At 42.3% G+C, this 22715-nt stretch overlaps 1 long non-coding RNA gene across 1 annotated transcript in view; it reads left to right on the top strand.

The window, feature by feature from the left end:
* Positions 1 to 22715, top strand: part of LOC128055972 (uncharacterized) — a 60178-nt gene that overhangs the window by 14108 nt on the left and 23355 nt on the right. The window contains exons 4-5 of the long non-coding RNA XR_008200131.1: positions 2701 to 2881; positions 11815 to 11919. This is a non-coding gene — a long non-coding RNA (uncharacterized LOC128055972). The remainder of the gene's footprint in view (positions 1 to 2700; positions 2882 to 11814; positions 11920 to 22715) is intronic.

The following is a 22715-nucleotide window of genomic DNA, read 5'->3' as shown; positions in this document are numbered from 1 at the left end:
AGACAGACATCATTAACTGCCTTATCAGTGGTCTGGTTTCTGTTTTGAATTCCAGCATGGGACCCTTTTCTCCTGGGAACCACCTGTTCTTGGGCTCTGTTGATCTTTGGATTTCCCCAGCCCTTCAGTCCCTTTCAGTTTTGAAATGAAACCTACCCCAGAGGGTGAGGTCAGGTACCGAGAGGACTTTGACAGCTCACACCAGATTGTTTTCTTTTCAGAGCTGTTCGGTATGTGACTATGTGATGCGTGAGGCACAGCAGGCTGTGATAGAGACTAATTGGCGGTGAGTCAGCTATTGGGTAAGACCTAGGCAGTGTCATCTCTTTGGGTAGCCAGGAAAACATGTAGACCAAATATATCGTCTTTCATCCTCAGGAGGTTAAGAGCACAATCACCAGAGATCTGTCATGATTTCTCTGCCTTTGGTTTATTGACGAAGGAAAGGCTTTATTTCAGTGTCCTTGCTCCTCATTTGTAGAACCTTCTTTCTTTTCAGGAAGGAGCCAAGTCCCTGGTCTCTTTCTGCTGTTCCAGAAATTTTCTAAACTTTCACGCTGTGCCTCCTGCAGTTGCTGCTTTGATCTGCAGTGACTCTTGTAGATATGCCTAGACAACCTTCCACCATGCCCCAGCCCCTTCATAGGATGCAGCTTCCCCTCTTCCTTTTGCTGTGAATGTGGTTTCCACCATATTGTCTCACTGTATCTTCATGAGTGGGGCTGACGATCTCTTCAGCTTGTCCCACACTGCATCCCCTGATTTTGTCTGACTGTCCCCCAGCCTCATCCCCCAGCACTGCAGAGCTGCTTACAGATCTTCAAGTACTTTTTCCCTTTTGAGATTGCTGCTGGCCAGCAAGGCCACCTGATTCTTGTCTTTGAAGCTGGCATCTTCACACTCATTCTCTCATATTTGTTTAGGACTTAGGCATTTCACCCTCCTCCAGGGGTTCTGGCCCAGTCTAGGGGATCTGTGGCCAGACTTGGTCTGGGGCCAAGGATTCAGGCTAGAGCGTAGAATTAGGGGGTTTGGTATTGACTTCTCAGACATGGAGAGATGGCAAGCCGGAAGATTTAAACATCAAGGCCAGTCGAGGGTGGAAGAAACAGAAAGTTTAGTATTTGAAGTAAAGGATGTCCTTTGTAGGCTCCCTCTTTTCCAGCGTTTCAAAACTGAGTTATTTTTTTAGAACAGTTTTAGGTTCATAGCAAAATTGAGAAGAAGGTGCAGGAATTCTCATTATTTTTTGAAAAACTGATCTTTAATTTTATAGACAATATAATAATATAGTCTAAAAAAATCAAAACATGTAGGTTTTTAAAAAGGTTTTTGAAAGTATTTTTACTTCAGATTGAAAAATGAACAGCTTCCACACTGTCCATTGGAAGATACACAGTATTCATGAATACAGTGCTGGTCAGTTGAGGAAAGGTACAGGCTTCAATTTCTCCTTTACGCTTTTCTTTTAGAAAGATACTATACCAAAAAGAAACTTCAGCAGTACAAGGAAAACTATTTTCCCAAAAGTTTATGAAAACCTAAGTTTCCCAGTGGAATCAATATTATCCTCCAGCTGCCACCACCTTAATATAACCTCATGCTTATTAGAACACTAATAGCTGCGCCAAGACAAAGAGTACATTTGCTTTCAACCGTGAGGGTTATTCTTTAAAAAATGTAACATAGATCTCTGCAAGTAGTGTCTGAAATAGACAGCTAATACTGGATTTAATATTATTTTACAAATAATTGTTCTCTTAGCAGTAAATTTAAGTCTACACACTCACAGTAGTGTTAGAAAATAAATACTATGATTATGTGCTATATGTTATGACAAACTACTTTCAAAAAACAAAAGCTCAACATCTTGATAAAAATTCTCATCAGAATAAAATGTAACTAAAATTTAAAACATTGCCGAAATCACACCACATTTAAAATCTTCCACAATTTACACAAGTATGAATTTCCAGTTTTGGAGCACCTTTTTCTGTTGTGAATTAAAATATGAATACATTAAAAACTGTTAATCTCAAAACCTTATAGGTGTCTTAAATACTCCTGCTCTCCTATTTCAATTATTTCTATATTCCCATAGTGAAGTTGCTCAGCCGTGTCCGACTCTTTGCAACCCCATGGACTGTAGCCCACCAGGCTCCTCCATCCATGGAATTTTCTAGGCAAGAGTACTGGAGTGGGTTGCCATTTCCTTCTCCAGAGGCAACCTGTTAAGTTTAGAATGTACCTCCCAGACTTTGTGTTTTCATACATACGTATGAACCCAGAAAAAATTTAAAGTGCTATTTTTGTGTTTTATTTATTTACACAAATGGGGTCACATTTTATGTATCATTCATGTATTTCTTTCTTTGATTCAGTAATGTGCCTTGACAGTATTCCATATTGGTACATGAAGTAGGTCTCATTCTTTTTGGCTACCGTATAGTGTTTCATAGACTAGATGTATTATGTTTTATTTACCTTTTTTCCTATTGAGGGACATTAAGGTATTTCTAATTTTCTGTTGTCAGTGATTCTTATTGTGCTTTTTAAAACTTTTTTTGGTTTCTCTTTTTTTCTTATGTAGTTTAAAATTTTTTATTTTTTTATTTTTTATTGAACTTTTTGTGGTTTAAAAGTCATCATTCTGTTTTTAGGCCTTTTTTTTCCCTTTTCTTTTCTTCTTATACCCCCTAGGTGGTCTCAGCCTCTCTGACCACTTCAGTTACCGTCTGCACGTGGATGATGCCCAGATCTCTCTCCAGACCAGACAATCCAATTGTTCACATGGACAACTTCACTGGGACGTTTTGAAGACTCAGCAGAATGCAGCTCCTGCTCTGCCCCTCTTGCTTCTCCTCCAGTGTCCTGTCACTTGGTAAATAGCACCACCACCCATGCAGTTGCTGGGCCCAAAGCCTAGTGGTCATTCCAAGTCCTCTCTCCGCTTTTCCCAGCTGACAGCCAGCCTGTCATAGGACTTGTCCTCCCCACTATTTCTTGGATCCAGTTGCTTTCTTCTTCCTTGCTGCTGTCCTGTACCTTAGTTTTCTAATTTATAAAATATAGTATTTGTGAGGATTTAAATGAATAAATGTATGTAAAATGCTTAGAACAATGGATAGGCATCTAGAATGTGCTGTGTGAGTATTAGCTATTATCATCATTGTTATTGTCTGCTTTTTGTTCCTCTTAATGTTCCGTTCAGTTCAGTCGCTCAGTTGTGTCCGACTCTTTGCGAACCCATGACCTCCCTGTCCATCACCAACTCCCGGAGTCCACCCAAACCCATGTCCATCCACTTTCATTTCTGTCTCCAGTCTTGATTTTATTCTCCTCTACCTTGATTCCGTTCTCCACACTGCAGCCAGAGTGATCTTTATAAAATGTAAGAATGATCATGATCTAACTCCTCTGCATGTATGTACTCTTACCACACTTAGAATGCTTTTACCCTTGATTTTTGAATGGTTCATTCCTTTTTATTTAGATATACCTACTTTTATTTTTTTATTATTTAAAATTTTTTTTGACTGTGCCATGTGGCATATGGGATCTTAGTTCAACTAGATATTGAACCTACACCCCCTGGATTGAAAGTGCAGAGTCTTAACCACTGGACCACCTGGAAGTCCCTGGATACTTACTTCTAAATGTCATCTCCTCAGAGAGGCTTTCCCCGACCACCTAATGATTATGAAGTAGCCCCTTATATGTGTATATTCCAGGACATCACCTATTTATTTCTTTACATAGCACTTGCTCATAAGTGATATTTGTCTAGTTTAGCCACATATTTGTTTATAGTTTCCACCAATTGGAATGTAAATTCTCTGAGAGTAGGGATATTGTCTGTTTTATTTACAGCAGTAAAACAGGACAATGCCTGGCACATTGTAAGCATTCAGTGAATACTTGTTAAGAGAATGATAAAACAGCTTCATATGTCTTACAAGACCCTCCTTCTTGGTCTCTCCAGCATCATCTGCCATGGTGTACTCTCTACCTTGACCTCCCCAGGTCATCCCCAGGTCTCTTCAGTTAAGCTTTCTTGCTGGAGGGACTTTACATAGGCTGTTTAATCTGCTCAGAACATGCTTCCTTAAATGCCCCGCCACTGCTTGGGTATCTCCTATCGATCCTTGGCCATGGCCACGGGGACTTGGCCATGAAAGGGGCATGAGTACCTAGGATCACGGTTGAGGATCTGAATAGGCGGATTGTTTGAGTGTTTGATGGCAGAGTAGCTGAGAGTGGAGTGCAATCCTAAGCAAGCAAGGAAAGAAGCAAAAGGCTTAGGGATAATAAGATGAGGCAAGGATGAAGTTGGAAGCTGAATCATTAGGTGAAAAACCTAGAGAATCAGGATCATGGGTGGAGTATAAGAAGGGATAGGGCAAGCAGTTCAGGATTAAAGCCATAAATAATCTTTGGAATTACTAAAATTATCTTCTAGCATTGTTACTTCTTTAGTGTAAAACCAGCTGTTGGATTATAGGAAGGATCAGGTAGTTAACACATAAAAGTTTGAACTAAATTTTGTGTTGCTTTGTGTTTTATATGCTACTTAAAGTCAAATCCCCAGAAATCCTATCTTACCTCACCCTGCCCCTGCTTTAATTTCTGCTCCTAGGAGCTTACCTTCCCTCCTTTTAAATGTATTAGGCTCAACTCGCTCATATTTTTAGTAAGTTTCCTGTACAGAAGCCTTCAGCAGTCTCCGTGCTCCCTTCTGGTAGGCTGAGGGTTCTCCCTTCAGGTATGGTGAGCACTCCTTCAGGCTATCTCCTCCCTCCAAATTAAGCATAGGAGCTAGCCTCAGGAGTTCAGGACTTCCTGCCTAACCTGAATCTGTGGAATTTCTCTCTGAAGTTTGAGGGACATGGGAGTGTAGAATATAGGGTGGGACTCTTTTGGTGAGGCCTAGTAAAGAGTAGTGAAAGGCTGGCTGGGTGTGCATGGATGGTAGGATCTGAAGGTTGAAGGCAGTGGGCTTCAAAGTTTCTTACCTGGAGTTGTCCTAGAGTTTATGGCAATGTTAGAGGGCTCTGATGTGCCAAGTAAGGAATCTTGGTGAGTAGGGCTAAGTCATTACCCTTTAGAGGTGTTCTGTATGTTTTTCTGGTAGCCTGGTGCTCTTCTACAGCCTGACCAATAACTGGCATCGTGGTGGATGCTAAAGGGGAATCACTGGGATAGAAACAGTACTTACTGATTAGTGGTGTTGTCCCCCTTATGATGGTTGGATGGAGTGCTTGTCTGCACATACTGGACATCCAAGGCCCAGTCAGCTGGTCTGTGTGAGATGAATCCTCTGCACTCCCCTCCTAGTGCTTCCTGGGAAAACCCAACGTAAGGCAGCTGGAGATCATGGCCATCGTTAGTGATTGCCCCAAAAGTGCTACCCGTCTTTAATTCCTCTGCTCTCTAATCCCCATGCTCTGATGTCCTGCCTTCTATTTTCTGCTTTGGGGGCCTTCAAATTTCATAAGCCCTTCTGACTCCTTTTTTAGTTTATTTCCTGCCCAGCTTGAGTCTTGGCTCTATGCAGTCCCCTGGTTTTGACATTGCCATTCAGCTTTCCTCCATTAGCCCTATTCCTAGAGCTACGGTTTTGAGGCTTTAATATATCAGAATAACCCATGGAGGCAAGTGTTGAAGAGTTGGATACTTATCTAAAATGCAGATTCCTGGGAGAATGGACACATGTATATATATAGCTGAGTCCCACTGTTATGCACCTGGAACTGTCACAACATTGTTAATCGGCTGGCTATACTCCAGTATAAAATAAAAAAGGCAAATTCCTGGTCTTTACTCCTGCTATCCTGTTTAAATTGGTATGGGTGGTAAGCAGGAATCTGTATTTTGATTGGCCTTCTAGGTGACTCTCACACCAGTCATCATCTACAGACCATATTTGGAGAAACTCTGACTTAGAGGACTCTTTTGACCACCTTCCCCTTATCCCTCCCCTAAAGGGGAGGGAAAAGGATTTGAACTCTTTACTTGGATCCTGAGGTCCCAGGAAACTTAGACTGTCACTGGTCCTCCAGTGGGGACTGTGGATAACTATCTGTGTGTACCTCATCTTCTCATTGCTGGTGGTAGGCACACATTCCCAGTGAGGCAGACTCTACCTGGTAAGAGGGCCTTAATGACCCGGTAGACTGCTGGTCAGTAGCTCTGGAATATACTGGGGACTTAGGCTTTGGACTGAGAAAGCAGAATGGAACATAGACTTTGAAGGCTGTCAACTGCACTTCAGATTTGCCTCTGGGATGCTTGTCTCTCTGTACACAGTGACCGTGCCCTAATGTAGGCTGTCTTTTGGTCTCCAAGCTATTGTCACTCCCTATTGCAGCCATCCTCTAAAAAGCTTCTACTGTCCTTAAAAAACAACCCAGCCTCGTCTCTCCTTTTAAAGTCCTGTGTTGCATTTGTGTTACCTATACAGTCAGGTCCAGATGTCTCAGGTTGGAACAAAGTCTTGCACATTTTGGCTCCAATTGTGGCCTACAAGGCCTAGTAAGATCTGGTCCCTCCCTGTATTTCAAGTCTCATTTCAAGTCCCTCTTCCCCTTATCTCCTGCATGCATCATCACCTGCTTTCAGTTCTCTGGCTTCAGGCCTTTGCCTAGAATACTGTTTACCCTGTTCTTCACCTCATTACCCTTTGCCTTTAGGTTTCAGTTGAGCATTACCTCATTTTGGAGGTCTTTTTGGGCCTCTCTATGTACAGCACACCACATTGTTATAGCACCCTGTTTGCTTCCACTAGACCACTTACTGCTTTTTACTCTTTCTCTCTTACTACACTGTAAGCTCCATGAGGACAGGGACCTTCTTGCTCATGATTCTGTCTTCAGCGCCTAGTGTGTAGAGGTACTCAGTAAGGACTTGTTGATTAAGTTGCCTTTCACCTTCTTATTAGTACCTGCGATGGCACTTTGTGGCTCTGCGCAGTTCTTACCATGGGCATGTGTGTTGTTACCTCTGCCAGAGGCAGCCTTTCTCTCGTTGACTGATCAGATTCCTTCTTGTTGTTTACCACTTCTCTGAGCAATTTCTGGACTTCCCCAGGCAGTTCTAATTCAATAGAGAAAGTACTTTGGTCCTCTTGAATGGACTTTTCACCCTGTATGGCAATTTTCCTTATGTGGGAGATACATGGCATTGCCCTTGGTCTACAGATGACAAGCCAGAGGCTCTGAGAAGTGGATTAACTTGGAATAACTGAGATTCAAACCCTGTGAGTCTATAGAGCCCTCAGTCGTTCTGTCTCACTGTGCTTTCTCTAAAAGACACCAAATAGCAGACTCAGAGACTCTGAAGTGAAGGAGGTGTTTTTAGAAAAAATTACTTACGTAATGAATGTGTGTGTGTATGTATGTATGTATATTTTTAATTTTCTGAGCATTAAACACAGTAAAGGGTAGAAGTAGTTCCCCCTCATCAGAGGTTTTGCTTTTGGCAGTTTCAGATGCTTCAGGTCTGAGAATATTAAATGGAAAATTCCAGGAATAAACAATTCGTAAGTTTTTAATTGCATGTTGTTCTCAGTAATGTGATGAAATCTTGTGCTATCCTTCCCCTTCCTGTCCAGGATGTGAATCATCCTTTAGTTCAGCATACCTACGCTATGTATGCTATAGGAAAAAACATAGTATATGTAGGGTTTGGTATTGTCCATGGTTCCAAGATTTGGAATGTATCCCACACAGATAAGGGAGGACTGCTATATCATTGAGAAACCATTTATAAAGATAGATGATAGAATGAAGGATGAACAAATTATTCAGAGGATGGTGTGTGTATTCCGTTTCTTCATCAGTCGTACCTTTGGTGATTCCTTGTGACAGCCACAACATAGAGCCTAGTAGAGATGAGCCTAAGTGAAGCACTGTTAAATTCAAACTAAAGCAAATGTCAGTTATCGTTCATAGTTGGGTTTCCCAGGTGGCGCTAGTAGTAAAGAACCCGATTGCCAATGCAGGAGACATAAAAGATGTGGGTTCAATTCCTGGGTTGGAAAGATCCCCTGGAGAAGGGCATGGCAACCCACTCCAGTATTCTTGCCTGGAGAATCCTGTGGACAGAGGAGCCTGGCAGGCTAAAGTCCCTAGCATCGCAGCGTTGGACATGACTTAGCTCACAGCACAGTTGCTTGGAAGTATTATGAAGGGTAAAATCTGAACATTTTTGTTGCGGGGGAAAAATGTGCAAAAATTGGTGCGCAAAGCCGTTAACACATTTGGATAAAAAATAACTTACTGTATGTTGATAAGGGACTAGTTGATATGGTGGATAGCACCATATTATATAGCACTTAAAAAGATATACCCACCTTTTCACACACATGTGCACACACACACAATACACAGATACGGAGCAATCTCTAAGGTCTATTGTTAAGAGAAAACTAAAGCAAGCAAGATAAGAGTTTATGGCATGCTGGTATTAGCATTTGTATGAAAAAAGGAGAGGACTCTATATACTGGCCAGAAAAAGACTACTTCTGGAGGTTTGTTTCTGTGTTTTTTTTTAATCTTCCTGTGTTGCTGAAATTTTTAACCCCTATGTACATTGGCTTTTAAAAAAATTGTGATAAAAACACATAAAATTTACTATCTTATCTGTCTTAAACTTTACAGCAAAGAAATCCTTTTTTCTAGTGAATGATTCCCAATTTTATGTCTTGGATTTTTGTATGTTCAGATTTTTCTTGAAGTGAGACACATTTCTACTAAGAATAGGACAAAAGGGAGATTGTGCTTGAAATTGAAGATACCTATGTGTACCATTTGTCTAACATCATTTACCCCTCCATTTGTGTTACTTGCAGCACTCTTGCACTGGAAATCTTATTGCTCCTCCCCTCTTTATTGGAGAGTAGTTGATTTACAATATTATAAAGTGTCAGGTGTACAGCATGGTGTACATCTGCAAATTATACTCCATTTTAAGATAGCTGTTATAATGGCTGCAATTCCATGTGCCATGCAATGGATCCTTTTTGCTCATCTACTTTATACGTAGTAGTTTGTATCTATAATCCCTAATTTGTCCCTCTCCTCTTTGGTAACCACTAGTTTGTCTTCTGTATCTGTCAGTCTACCTCAGTTTTACATATACATTGGAGTTGCCTTTTTCAGTGACAGGTTTCTTGTGTGTTGATTTTGTCTTTCTCAATAGAGTAAAATTCTTGCAAGCAGGAGGCATGTCTTATGATTATATCCTATAGTGATAAGCATAATAGAAGCTGCTCAATAACTGCATATTCAGAAAAGACTAGAGGGAGGTAGATAAAGAAAGAGACTGTTCTGCTGAAGAGATGATTGCTTTGGTTTTTCTCTGATTCACCTTACACTCTTAACTAGTGAAGAATTTCTTCTACTTACAGACTAAATGTGTTTAAGATTTGTGTATGTGTGTGTGTGTGTGATGTTACCTTCTGAAAGCCGTGTGTGTGTGTGTCTGTGTGTGTGTCTGTGTGTGTGTGTGTCTGTGTGTGTGTCTGTGTGTGTGTGTGTGATGTTACCTTCTGAAAGCCCAGGGGAGAGAGCAGAAGCTGGAATGGGGCCTTGAGGCTGTGGCCTGATAGTAGTAATATAGTGATTCTTCTGTGTTGTAGCCTGGAGGAGAGTCTCAGATTTTTACCCTCAACCTAATTTTAAGCCTGGATATTCAGCTATCACCTGGGTAGTTGGACCTGCATGAGCTTTAAGTGTCTAAATTTAGTAGCATATAATAGGAATGTTTGATAAGAGTAATTTGTCATTTTTGGTGTAAGTATATGAAAGCTCTTAACATAGGGCCTAGCATAGAGTAGGTATCCAAAAGGCAACAGATAGTGTTTGAGAAATATTTTGAAATAGTCAAATCTTTCCCTAGGTTCCCTATCTCTATTCATGTGCCTCATGGTTACCCTCAGGCTAAAGAAATAGGGAATAGCAACATGGATTCCACCTTTAGGAAGTTGCCAGTTTCTTGTTTGTGGCTTTATGCTCAAACCAGAAGTATATTCTGCTTCCACATATTTGAGAGCAAAATATCTGGATCTAGGGATATACTCGAAACTGCATCCCAGCTGAAAATGTTCCTATCAAACTGGCATGGCTGGTCACCTCGGGAAGCTTTCTTGGTGGAGACCTGGCCTGAGAAACTTAGTGGGGAAGTCTTTATCTCTAGGGTGTCATGGCATAGCCAGGGTAGCTTGTTGGGTCCAGGCATGGAGGGAGGGATAAGTAGGGGGCAAAAAGGGCTCAGCTCTGTGTCATTTTCTGCTCCAAGGAAGATGTGGGCACTGGTATGCCAGGGGCAGTGTTCTGGCCTGCTGTCACCGCCCTATGAATGAGTCAGTCTTGCTCTTGGCTGCCCTGCAAGGCCGTTGGGGTATAGTAGGAGCTGGACTAGAGAATCTAAATCAGATAGACTTGCTTCAAATCCTAGAGATTTTCAGGGAGGAAATACACCTCCCAGGATGTTTCCCGTGTGCTGAGGTAGAGGAATCTGAATCTCTGGGGGCTTCCCTCCATCCATGTTATGACCTCTCAGCTTTTCTTCATCTTAAGCTTTTATTCCTTTCACACTATCACTGTCCTGGCTTCTGGGAAGAGCAGGAGGATGGGGAGAGTTAATGAACTTGTGGGGCTCTGTGGATTCGCTGTCCTTATAATCCTTTCTGGATCAAAGCGTAGGTGTGCAGAGGAGGATGAATGAGTAGGTGGAAGAACAAACATGTGCTGCCTGTACCACTTATCTGGCACTCAGCCTAAACCCTTGCTTGGTATTATCAACCTTTCTGTGTTGTTTTCTTTCCCATTTAGAGCATAACCATGTGCACACATGTATTAATAATTTCACATGAATGGATCCATACCTTAATACTGTTTTTCTTCTTTAAAACTGTCCTGTAATCCTTTTCTCCTTTTCCCCCCTAGTTTCACTGAGATATAATTGACATGTAACATTGTGTATGTTTAAGGTGTGCAGTGTGATGATTTGATATGATTACCACAATATGGTTAACACATTCATTACCTTCCATAATTACCTATTTTTTGTGTGTAGTGAGAATCTTTTTTTGTTGGATTGTGTGTTATAGACATCTTTTCATGTCAGTAAACATAGAATTAATAGCTGAATTATATTTCCAAGTATGGATATACCATAATGCATATTACATAGTATTTAATCTGTTTATCTCATCTCTAATCAGCAGGGCCTTCCCTGATGCTCTTACTTCAAGTTGTAACAATCCCCCTTCCTTTACCTTCTCCCTTCTCTCCTTTACTTTTCTTTATAGTGTTTACCCCAACATGCTATACTACTTTTTTTTCTTATTTATTGCCTAACACCCTTCATTAGAATGTAGACTCCCTGAAAACAGGGATTTTTTTTTTTTTTTTAATCTACTTTTTCTGTGCCTATAGCTTAGTACCAGCTCCAGGTATACAGGTGGTGCTCAATAAATATTTGCTGAATGAATGAATTTGTTGGATTTTTGGTATGCCCATTGAGGTTTATATCTGCGATATTATATACATTCTTTAGAAAATACTTCGGTATGTAATCTTTATACTCTTGTCTATGTATCTCCTTTGGATAAATTTCAAGAAATGGAATGCCTGAATTAAAGGATATGCACAAAAAAAAATTAAAAAATAAAGGATATGCACAGTTAAAATGTTGGTTCATGGGGCCAAACTACACTTAAGAATGTTAACACCAGCAGTGCATGGGATTGCCTGTTTCTCCATATCATCAGTAACTCTGGCTTGTGTGTTTTTTGTCTTCCTCACCTGACAGATGACATGTGGTCTTATCACTGTAATGTGGTAGTTGAGGCTGTGACTCTGGAGCTAGCCTGATGGGGACTGAATTCTGACTCAGCCACTTATTATGTGACCTTGGGTAAGTCATTTAACTTCTCTAAAGTAGGGTTAATGATAGCACCTGTTTCATGAGAAATAAATCAGTTAGTCCAAGTAAAATGCTTTGAATAGTAACTGAAACATGGCAATAAATATGATTTAGTGTACATTTCTGTGAATATTAAAGATTAAACATCTTTTATAAATATAAATCCAGTATCTTTGGGGCAGATGTATATATTTTTTAAATCACTCATTCATGTCACGTCCTTTGCACATTTTCCTACTAGTATTTTTTAAAATAATTTGTAAGAGCGGAAGTGTTCACAGTTGTATATGGTGCAGATATTGTTCCCAGTTTGTCTTTTGTTTTTCACCTTTGTGAAGTTTTTATCTGTTTATAAGAGTTTGACATTTTCAGGTAGTCAGAGATCATCTTTTCCCTTATATTTGCTGCTAGGCCAATGTTTAGAAAAGGCATTCTTTCCGACTTCAAAATTATAAAAAGTTATTGTCTTTGAGTACATTGTATGGATATGTATTTTTAAATCTTTGATCCATCTGAAATTTATTTTGATATGAAGATAGCAGTTGATCTGGCTCTGTTTCTTTGCAGTAGTGTCCCAAACCCCTTTACTGAAGGAGTAAGAACAGGAGCCTTTAATCTATTCTCCCCTCCCCTAATTTTGAAAGTAAGGTATTCTAGCTATAGCAAATAGCAAAGCTCCATTTTCTTTTATTTTGTTTCAGCTCGTTTCACTTTGGTTCATTGTATATCATTTCAGCCACACCACATGACATGCATGGGATCTCAGTTCCCTGACCAGGGATTGAACCTATGCCCCTTGCAGTAGTGGCACAGAGTCTTAACCATTGGACTGCCAGGGAAGTTCCTGGACTGCATTACTCTGGGATGAATATGCTGTATAAAGCAGTTTGGGATCAGAACTCAGTTGACTGTGTGATGAAGCTGCTGGGCTCACTGGTGTAGCACCTCTCCTGGCTCTGGAAGCTCCTCCTAAGTGGGTCCTTATTTGGAGACTGCTTTGATAGGGCTATCGTTAGTTTGGAGTGATAAGTTCTGTTCAAAAAACATGTGACTGTAGCAGGTGTTTCCTCCGTCCAGCCTAGGTATATTGATAGGGTGTTGGTGGGTATATTGCGGGGGTTGTTGAGTGGTAATACACCCATCATGTTCTACCTCTGTCCTCATCTGCTCTTTTTGGAACTCTAGTCCCATCCAGTTTCTTGCCTTTGACTCAAAATGGAAGGAGGGTGATTCATATACAACAGAGCATCCACATATTTCATGGCAGCTACTGTCTGCCGGAAATGATGACAAAAGGTAGCTAACTCATACATGGCATTTACCAGGAACTGTTCTATGTACCTTACATATATAAATTCTTTATGTGGAAGGGTTATATGCTGTTCCCCTAAAAATTCATATCCACCCAGAATGTGATTTTATTTGGAAATAGGGTCTTTGTAAGATATAATCAAGTTATGAAGTCTTTCCTTGATTGGGCCATAATCCAGTGCCTGGTATTCTTATAATAAGTGGGAGACAACACAGAAGACAACCATGTTGAGATGTAGGTGGGGTTTACTGGCACCTGCTGGAAGCTGGAAGAGGCAAGGAAGGTTTCTTCCCTAGAGCCTTTAGAGGGAGCGTGGCCCTGCTGACCCCTATATTTTGGACTTCTAGGCTCTAGAACCAGAGAAGGCAATGGCAACCCACTCCAGTACTCTTGCCTGGAAAATCCCATGGTCGGCGGAGCCTGGTGGGCTGCCGTCTATGGGGTCGCACAGAGGTGGGCACGACTGAAGTGACTTAGCAGCAGCAGCAGCCTCTGGAAATGTGAGAGGATAAACTTCTATTGTTTAAAGCCACCCAGTTTGTAGTATTTGTTACGACAACTCTAGGAAACCAGTGCATGCTCTTACTGTCATCTCTGTTTTCAGATAAGAAACTGAGGCCCGGAGAGGTCAAATACTTGGAAATCTCTTTAGGCCACTGCTCTGATGCCTGGGCATTCACTTTGCATCTTTTGCTATTGTTCTTATCAGCTCTGCACCTTCACTACAGCCTTCCTCTTATGGCAGTGCTGGGGCTGAGCTACTCAGAGGTCTCCTTTCCTGTAACATAGCAGGCTGCAGCATTTTCCCCTCCTTGCCCTTTTCCCACTCTAAAGCAGAAATGCATACCTCTTAAGAGGCTATTGGTTGAAGCCTGATGATTTCAGCAGGTCTCTTCCTGGCCATACCCCTGCAGGTGAAATCAGACTTTTTTTTTCATTTCCTTGCAGTGTCAGGGAAGTATCAGTGACAGGTCAGGGGAGGGTCACCAAGCTTCTTCTGGCAAGTGTTTTTATGTTTCCCATTTCTGGCTTGCCGTATTTCCTAGAATTCCTGCCAGCAGACAGCTCAAGTCTTGTTTTTCTTTCGCGCTTTCAGGATCTCACACATAGTTTATATGCCACGTCTCACAGTCTATGGCCGTGAGCAGAGAAGGAGCAGCTTCTTGGTAGCACTGTGAGGACCCTGGTCACTTGTTCTTGATTAACTCAACCCACTGCAGTGGCTCTCTCCCTTGATAAAAGGAATGGGAGGATAAGGGCATTGTTTGACCCTGCTCATCTCCCTGAACAGCACCTTGTCTGCCATGGTCTCTTCTGCTGGCATCCCAGAAGAGGTTTCCTCCCCTTGCATCCCAATGCTGGCCACAGAATCCTACCTGTTTCTCGTATAGACCTTTTCCTTTGGATCCTAATCCTTTTCTCAGCTCCTCTTACGAGACTGTGTATCTGTTTTGTTTGCTGCTGTATCCCAGGACTGAGTAAAGACTTGGCACTTATTAGCCCATCAAGAAATGTTTATTGAATGAAGGAGTGAATATTGACCACAAAGTTTTGGAATCCTGCTTTTTCTTGCTTCATATTGAAGCCAGGGACCAGATTTAGAATTTTAGAGGTCTAAGCAATGGGAAGATTATTGTTGTTACTGTTGTTATTCATTTGCTAAGTCATGTCTGATTCTTTGGGACCCCATGGACTGCAGCATGCCAGTCTTCCCTGTCTTTTCACTTTCCCTTGGAGTTTGCTCAGATTCATGTTCATTGGAAGATTATGACGTTCCTCATAATTTCAGCCCTGAGTATATATTTCAGAAACAATATTAAACACAAGTATAAGGAAGTCTAGCAAAGTATAAGGAAAATCCAGCAAAATTTTGATATTTACCAGAATGACTACCTGGATGAATAGAAAATAATTTAAAACATTGATTATTGTTGTTTCTGCTTTCCTAGTTCCCTGAGCATGCGCTGTCAGGTAATACTGCCTGAACCAGCCCTTCCCTGGCCTTGAATTTCACCTTCATTTCCTCGTAATTCCATCTGCTGAACCTGCCAGCCAGCCCTTTTCATCCCCCAGTGGTGTCCAGACCACTGACAGCCCAGCCTGGGCTAGTGCTCTGGGCTCCCTGGGGCCTTGCCAAGAAAGTCACATAGAACGTGTACACTGCTACAGGGCTCCTCACAGTGAGAATTCCCATGCTGAATTGGGATTTAGAGCCAGCATAGCATTTTAAAAGTTCTCTTTATTTCATTTTTGGTTGCACTGGGCCTTTGTTGCTGCACATGGGCTTTCTCTAGTTGCGGTGAGTGGGCTGTCTCTCTGTTGCATTGCCTGGGCTTCTCATTGCGGTGGTTTCTCTTTTTGTGGAGCACAGGCTCTAGGGTGCAAGGGCTTTAGTAGTTGCCACGCACGGGCTCAGTAGTTGTGGTTCACAGGCCTTAGAGTGCATGGGTTTCAGTAGTTGCGGCTTGCAGGCTCTAGAGCGATGGCTCAGAAGGTGCGATCCACAGGCTTCCTTGCTGTGTGGCATGTAGAATCTTCCTAGGCCAGGGATTGAACCCATGTCCCCTGCATTGGCAGGCAGATTCTTACCTATTTTGCTATCAGGGAAGTCCTTACTTTAGCATTGCCAAGTGATCACAGTTAGGCCAATTTTTCATTGTAGTAAATTAAATCAGGAATAAATGTAATCTACTTTCATGATTCTGGATGTGGAAAGTCCAGAAATTTCCCTTTGTTCTTCCTTCCTAGATCACTGAGAAAGAAGTCAAGATGCAGGCCCACTTTGCCCCTATATTAATATGGATCTTGTTGAGACCATTTGGAAGTGGAGCTCAGGCCTCAAACAGGCTGTTCCAAGGTTATAAATGTAATCACATCCTGTTACTGCTTGATTCCATAGAGTTTAAAATAGCGTTGGAAACCTCCTAGGAAAAAACGCTCCACCGTAACTTCTTGGCTAAGGAAGTAGTATGTGCTGGCCAGAGCAGAAGGAGTAGCCAGGGCTCCCAAGTTCTATTCTGGACCTGTTGATTCGAGGTGTGATGTTCAGCAATCTGAGATGGTGTTCTGTAGTGCTGAGGTTTCTCATCCTTAGCACAGAGTTTGTGCTTGCAGGGAAAGAGGCCAACATACTGGTTTCCTGTCCTCTAGGAGAGTCTCATTATTAGAAGTCCTCCCTTTCATTTGAATTTCCGTGTCCCTACTTTTTTTTAAATGAAGAAACATCCCCCTTGGAGTTAATATAGGAACCCTAGCAGTATCATCCGTGTTTTACTTGACTTCATTTTATCAGAATTGCTTTCCTTTTAGCAGTGTGATTTAGATCAGCTCTTGTGAGGAATGGAAACTTTGATAGGATTTAGGAAAAGGAAGGGAAAGTTTGTGTGGGGCACACACCTTGGACAACCAGAAAGGAACATTAAGAGAACAGGTGCCATAGATGTCACGCGAGAGTATGTTCCTTGGTTCTTTGTCTCGTTACAACAAAGATTTGGAGTGACAGACGTTAAAGCCCCCTTGGCGTGTCACAGCTCTCAGGTCTTGGATAGACCGTGTTATAGCTCTCAGGTCTCAAATGGACCATGTTATAGCTCTAAGACAAATCAGTGTTACAGCTCAGTGTTACAGCTCTATTTTATTTAGAAGATAGCAGGAAAATCCATCTTCGAGGCATGAGGGCACGTCGATCCAAAGACACGAGGAGAAGAGCACCCCAGTGCGCGGGAGAGAGAGAGAGCTAGCTTTGGCTCCTCTCTTTATATGTTTATCTCCCTGGGCCTGTCCTGTGTAAATTGGGCAAGCCAGGAGTGTTGTTTGTTTTACCTGAGGTCCTCACTCCGGTCCTCGGACCTTCTTTTGTTCTATTTTTGTGGGCTTTTCCCTTGTCTTTTCAGTTCAGTTCAGTTCAGTCGCTCAGTCGTGTCCGACTCTTTGCGACCCCATGAATCGCAGCACGCCAGGCCTCCCTGTCCATCACCAACTCCCGGAGTTCACTCAGACTCACATCCATCAAGTCAGTGATGCCATCCACCCATCTCATCCTCTGTCGTCCCCTTCTCCTCCTGCCTCCAATCCCTCCCAGCATCAAAGTCTTTTCCAGTGAGTCAGTTCTTCGCATGAGGTGGTCAAAGTACCGGAGTTTCAGCTTCAGCATCATTCCTTCCAAAGAAATCCCAAGGCTGACCTCCTTCAGAATGGACTGGTTGGATCTCCTTGCAGTCCAAGGGACTCTCAAGAGTCTTCTCCAACACTACAGTTCAAAAGCATCAATTCTTCGGTGCTCAGCTTTCTTCGCAGTCCAACTCTCACATCCATACATGACCACAGGAAAAACCATAGCCTTGACTAGATGGACCTTTGTTGGCAAAGTAATGTCTCTGCTTTTCAATATGCTGTCTAGGTTGGTCATAACTTTTCTTCCACGGAGTAAGCGTCTTTTAATTTCATGGCTGCAGTTACCATCTGCAGTGATTTTGGAGCCCCCCAAAAATAAAGTCTGAGCCCCCAAAAATAACAGTCTGTTTCCACTGTTTCCCCATCTATTTCCCATGAAATGATGGGACCAGATGCCATGATCTTTGTTTTCTGAATGTTGAGCTTTAAGCCAACTTTTTCACTCTCCTCTTTCACTTTGATCAAGAGGCTTTTTAGTTCCTCTTCACTTTTTGCCATAAGGGTGGTGTCATCTGCATATCTGAGGTGATTGATATTTCTCCCAGCAATCTTGATTCCAGCTTGTGCTACTTGCAACCCAGCGTTTCTCACGATGTACTCTGCATGTCCACTGCCATTTTGGACTCCTTTTCCCTATTCTACCTACCTAACAACTTCATTTTATCAGAATTGCTTTCCTTTTAGCAGTGTGATTTAGATCAGCTCTTGTGAGGAATGGGAACTTTGATAGGGTTTAGGAAAAGGAAGGGAAAGTTCGGGGCACACACCTTGGACAACCAGAAAGGAATGTGAAGGGACCAGGTACGTACTGAGCCAGATTGGGAAGCACAAACATATCTCTGGAGAGCCAGACATAAATTAGATGTTTTTGTATATTTTTTCATTTAGTTATCATAATGCAAATCAATGAAATATTATCTCCATTTTTGCACATGGGCAAACTGAAAGTCAAAGAAGTTAGGTAACTTGCCCAAGGTCAGACAGCTAATAAAAGGCTGAGTTAGGATTTATTTCTCCTCAGGTCTGTCCAGTTCCAAAGCTCACGCTGTTTTCATAGAACTCTTCTATCTCTGACAAGATTTGAGAAAGGATGGTGGGGAAAGAAGAGAAGATGGGGAGATGCCACCTTTCTTTACTTCACAGTTCTGCTTGTTTAGACGTGCTTAGCCAGAGTACCCTGTTGGTAGAATAGGAGTGGGTTCTGTATATAGGTGTGCTGCAACAACTTATGTGGGAAAGTCAACAGTTGACTGTAGGGAAGGATTAAAAAAAGCCTTTGTTCTTTACCTTTAGGTCTTCATTGTAGTGTAACTTATACTGTCAAAACACCACTGGTAACACTGGTGTACAGTTTAAGAGGGCCTTCCTATTATCCAAATAAAATCTGTTGATGTGTTCTAGGGAATAAGCCATGATGGCAGCAGAGATGAGGGTGTGGTGTGGCCTTACTGCATGTATTGGGAGCTGGTGGCACCTGTTACATGACTATTACAGTGAGTTATTACTGAGTAAACAAGAGGTGTCTCTCTTTTGCCTTTCCAAGGGAGACCAGATGGCGGTGAGTGTTGGCCCAGATCCAGGGGAGCCTGGCCTCTGGGCTGGCAGAGGAGACAGCTTTAGTGTCAGGTGATGAAATAAGAAGAGACAGGGCTGGTCTGTCAAGTGATACAATTTCAGGGGGCACCAAGAATACATCTTGCCCCTCAAAGACTTTTCTCAACTATTTGTTATTGCTTGGAATTCTACCAGTGACATTTTCTCCCCTTGATGTAAGCTTTTTGAGACCCTATTAAAAATGAAAAGACTCCAGGAAAGGGTTTGATTATGAAACATCTTGGTCATGTAAGTGGAAGTATGAATGAGTTCTTAAAATTGATTTCTTAGAACTAGACTAAGGCAGGGACAGAGGGGAGAAAGCATTTTGCCCCTAGTCATAGTGATGGTGAATCAAAGGATTCACCACTGAAATTGGGATTAGGGCCCTGAAAGGAGAAGTTGGGTCCCCAAGAACCGTTTTGTGTTCTTTAGAGTTGCCTGAGGAAAGACAGGATGCTGAGAGTGGTGAGAATGGAGGCTCCCGTGCTCGAGGAGGAGCTGGGTTTGAGCTTTCCCCACCAGTGTGCTGCCTGTGCGGTCATGATGATGTCTGGAGAACAGCTGATGAGCAGAATGTGACAAGCAGTGTAGGGCCTTTGAGTCTGTGGTTTTCTCTGATGTCCTCAGACAAGGCCATCACAGATCTTAGGAAGCAGGAGGCAGCTTCCCAGAAATGGTGTAAAATGGTGGTGCAAAAGAAACCACTGATGATGACATGGGTAGGCGCTTCCTCTGTGGCCGCTGGTCATAGACAGCTTCTGGTCTGGATTTCCCAATGAGCTATGCTGAGATCAGGCTTTACCAGGAAGTAAAATAAGCCACGTCCAAAGCAGTGACAAAGCATTTGAGGTATCAATACAAAGGTACAGTTCCCCCTTGTTCACTAATTTGTGGAGCCAAATAACTAAGCCAGAGATGCCAGCATAACACCTAGGAGTCAGATCTTTAACCGTTTTGGATTGAATTCACTCCTGGTTGACTGTTCATTTTTCATTTACCATTTACAAAGGCTCTCAAAATGCTTTTGTAATTGAAATCCACACATCCCAGGGAGTCTTTGACAGCTCACATCTCAGTGCTTTTCTCAACTCCTCACAATTGAATTCGTGGATGCTGGTCACCCTCAGGCTTCAATTTTACTCTGTCCACATTTCTACCCACATTTCCAGAGGATTTTCTTTGGATCAGACTTTTGGCTTCATTCAGGCCTCTGAGGTTCTTACTTCTTTTGGCACATTTCCCTAGACCCCTTACCTCCTAAAGTTTGATATGGAATGGATCATGTTCCTTACTGGAATCAACACAACTTTTTGGAAGTTTCTGGTTACACCACACGTCTACCTCTCTCTCCAGCCGCCTCAGCCTCACATCCAAGATCCAGTCGTGTAGTTGGGTCTGCTGACCATGAGAATTGTGAAGCCAGTGCCCCCCTAGGGAGGGACTCCTGGCCGTGTTCCCTGAGTGACAGGTCTGGTCTACTAGTCTCTGCCTCTCCTGCGTTTCACCTGTATTTTGGCTTTTCCCTGGAGGAGCCCCTAGCCCTGACCAGGACTATTAACGCAGGGACTGTGGCCTTTGCTTTCTCTTTCAGGCCAGGTCCCTTCTCCTTTTCTTACAGGTAGGCTTCGCAGGTAGAGTTCTGCCCATGCACTGATCTCCTCGTGTTGACTCTGAACTTCGTCTGCTGCTATTTGGGCTAACTGGACGTCTTGCTGGTTGGTTTATCTGTGCTGCTGGAACAAAGCTCTTAGGTGTAGCCAAGCCCTTGTCCTGAATTTCATGTTAGCTCTCCAGCTGCCTCTGCCTCAGGAAGAGCTTTTAATATTCATTTACAAAGCTCTAAAAGGAAGATAGAGAATACAGCATTTTCTAGACTGACTTAAAAGAGGCCAAACTGCAGTACTTGGATGCAGTCTCAAAAACGACAGAATGATCTCTGTTCGTCTCCAAGGCAAACCATTCAATATCACAGTTATCCAAGTCTATGCCCCAATCAGTAATGCTGAAGAAACTGAAGTTGAACGGTTTTATGAAGACCTACAAGATCTTTTAGAACTAACACCCCAAAAAGATGTCCTTTTCATTATAGGGGACGGGAATGCAAAAGTAGGAAGTCAAGAAACACCTGGAGTAACAGGCAAATTTGGCCTTGGAATGCAGAATGAAGCAGGGCAAAGACTAATAGAGTTCTGCCAAGAAAATGCACTGGTCATAGCAAACACCCTCTTCCAACAACACAAGCGAAGACTCTACACATGGACATCACCAGATGGTCAACACCGAAATCAGATTGATTATATTCTTCGCAGCCAAAGATGGAGAAGCTCTATACAGTCAACAAAAACAAGACCGGGAGCTGACTGTGGCTCAGATCATGAACGCCTTATTGCCAAATTCAGACTTAAATTGAAGAAAGCAGGGAAAACCGCTAGACCATTCAGGTATAACCTAAATCAAATGCCTTATGATTATACAGTGGAAGTGAGAAATAGATTTAAGGGCCTAGATCTGATAGATAGAGTGCCTGATGAACTATGGACGGAGGTTTGTGACATTGTACAGGAGACAGGGATCAAGACCATTCCCATGGGAAAGAAAGGCAAAAAAGCAAAATGGCTGTCTGGGGAGGCCTTACAAATAGCTGTGAAAAGAAGAGAGGCAAAAAGCAAAGGAGAAAAGGAAAGATATAAGCATCTGAATGCAGAGTTCCAAAGAATAGCAAGAAGAGATAAGAAAGCCTTCTTCAGCGATCAATGCAAAGAAATAGAGGAAAACAACAGAATGGGAAAGACTAGAGATCTCTTCAAGAAAATTAGAGATACCAAGGGAACATTTCATGCAAAGGTGGGCTCGATAAAGGACAGAAATGGTATGGACCTAACAGAAGCAGAAGATATTAAGAAGAGGTGGCAAGAATACACAGAAGAACTGTGCAAAAAAGATCTTCACAACCCAGATAATCATGATGATGTGATCACTAATCTAGAGCCAGACATCTTGGAATGTGAAGTCAAGTGGGCCTTAGAAAGCATCACTACAAACAAACCTAGTGGCGGTGATGAAATTCCAGTTGAGCTGTTTCAAATCCTGAAAGATGATGCTGTGAAAGTGCTGCACTCAATATGCCAGCAAGTTTGAAAAACTCAGCAGTGGCCACAGGACTGGAAAAGGTCAGTTTTCATTCCAATTCCAAAGAAAGGCAATGCCAAAGAATGCTCAAACTACCACACAGTTGCACTCATCTCACATGCTAGTAAAGTAATGCTCAGAATTCTCCAAGCCAGACTTAAGCAAAAAGTGAACCGTGAACTCCCTGACGTTCAAGCTGGTTTTAGAAAAGGCAGAGGAATCAGAGATCAAATTGCCAACATCCGCTGGATCATGGAAAAAGGAGGAGAGTTCCAGAAAAACATCTATTTCTGCTTTATTGACTATGCCAAAACCTTTGACTTTGTGGATCACAATAAACTGTGGAAAATTCTGAAAGAGATGGGAATACCAGACCACCTAACCTGCCTCTTGAGAAATCTGTATGCAGGTCAGGAAGCAACAGTTAGAACTGGACATGGAACAACAGACTGGTTCCAAATAGGAAAAGGAGTGCGTCAAGGCTGTATATTGTCACCCTGCTTATTTAACTTCTATGCAGAGTACATCATGAGAAACGCTGGACTGGAAGAAACACAAGCTGGACTCAAGATTGCTG

This window comes from Budorcas taxicolor, chromosome 11 (genome assembly GCF_023091745.1).
Source record: "Budorcas taxicolor isolate Tak-1 chromosome 11, Takin1.1, whole genome shotgun sequence".
Taxonomy (NCBI): Eukaryota; Metazoa; Chordata; class Mammalia; order Artiodactyla; family Bovidae; genus Budorcas; species Budorcas taxicolor.
The sequence above is the reverse complement of the archived record's forward strand: the minus strand, read 5'-3'. Positions and strand labels throughout refer to the sequence as shown.